The following is a 1,648-nucleotide window of genomic DNA, read 5'->3' as shown; positions in this document are numbered from 1 at the left end:
CTATTTGGATGGGACAAATAGTTTCTTTAGGGCCGCCTGCATGTCTGTGTTTCTCAGACAGTAAACAACAGGATTAAGACTAGGTGTTAGAATGGAGTAAAACACAGACACGAGCCGTCCTTGAAGGGGGAAGTAATGAGAAGTAGGTCTCAAGTAAGCAATGCTCCCAGTGACATAAAACAGAATGATGGTAGTAAGATGAGAGGAGCAGGTGGAAAAGGCCTTCCAACGGCTACCAGCAGAGTGGGTCCGAGCGATGGTAGCAATGATGAGAACATATGAGATGATGGTGAGGGCAAAGGCACCAAGAATACTACACCCACCCACCACAAATCCAACTTCCTCGTTGGTGTGGGAGTCACTGCAGGAGAGTCTCATGATAGGAGAGCTGTCACAGAAAAAGTGGTCAATGACATTAGGCCCACAGAACTAGAGGGAGAAGGTGTTGATGGTGTGAAAGATGGCATAGAAAGCTCCGCTCAACCAGGCCACCATAACAAGCTCTGTACATAGCTTTCTGCTCATAATGACACCATAAAGGAGAGGCTTGTAGATGGCCAAACAACGGTCATATGCCATAGAGGTGAGCAGGAAGCACTCAGAAGCACATAGCGTTACAAATAGGAAGAGCTGAGCCACACATTCCCAAAAGGAGATGACTTCTGGACCCATGAGTGAATTAATCAGTGCCTTGGGGATGATGACTGTGGTGTAGCACATGTCCAAGAAAGAGAGATTCTTCAGGAAGAAATACATGGGGATGTGGAGGTGGCTGTCTCGGCTCACAGCTGCAATGATGGAGATGTTCCCCAGGAGGGCAAAGAGATAGATGAAAAGGAAAAAGATGGTACTAATGAGCCTCAGTTCAGGCACGTCTGAGAAGCCCTTTAGAATAAATTCAGTTACTGTTGTCTCATTTGTCATTTCCTTCCCAAGTCATGAAAAGCAATAGTCAGAGAATATTCAAGATGGATGTGGTCTTAGTGATAGTGCAAAACACACGCTCACAAATTGGTCCATAAAGATGGTAAAAAGTAAATCTGGTTCTCTTCATAGTTCATGAATCCCACTTACTTTTCTTTTTCTTTTTTCTCTTGCTTTCTCTGTTAAGTCTGAGCAATAACAGATTATAAATGAACAAATAAGCATATCTGTTCAGATACTATGGTTGTATACGTGCATAATAACAAGTTGTGAAAACTAATGAAAAAAGTGAAATAATCGTATTCATTCAGTAATTATCCACTCAACAAATTCTATTAATAAATGTACTGCTCTAGGTACAGTGCAGTTTGTGAGTTTGTGGCAGGGGTGGGGGGCACTGAAATGGCTCTAACAGAACCGCTCACAGAGGTTGAGCAGATACTATAAATATCTTAGCAGGTCAAGAGCTGGTAGTGATGGAATTGCTATGGGTTTCCCTATGATATTTCAGTTACTGTAATGTCAAATTTTCATAGCTTTTATTAGAAATAAACGAGTTTAGCATAACATTTACTAATGTTCCAAATAGAACTGTGGCCTGGATTTAACCTAGTGGTCTCTACTAAATGCATGACTGTGTCCTGTCTCTGAGTCTTCTCTTACAGTAGAAATCTTGCTAGCCTATGATGTTTAAAGTCACAATTTTAAGTCATGTTCCAGGAAA

General features: G+C 41.7%; 1 pseudogene; it reads right to left on the bottom strand.

The window, feature by feature from the left end:
• LOC138441768 (olfactory receptor 5T3-like) lies at positions 1 to 924 on the bottom strand (annotated as a pseudogene).
• Between the last annotated feature and the right edge of the window lie 724 nt (positions 925 to 1,648).

This window comes from Ovis canadensis, chromosome 5 (assembly GCF_042477335.2).
Source record: "Ovis canadensis isolate MfBH-ARS-UI-01 breed Bighorn chromosome 5, ARS-UI_OviCan_v2, whole genome shotgun sequence".
NCBI classification, from domain to species: Eukaryota; Metazoa; Chordata; class Mammalia; order Artiodactyla; family Bovidae; genus Ovis; species Ovis canadensis.
The sequence above is the reverse complement of the archived record's forward strand: the minus strand, read 5'-3'. Positions and strand labels throughout refer to the sequence as shown.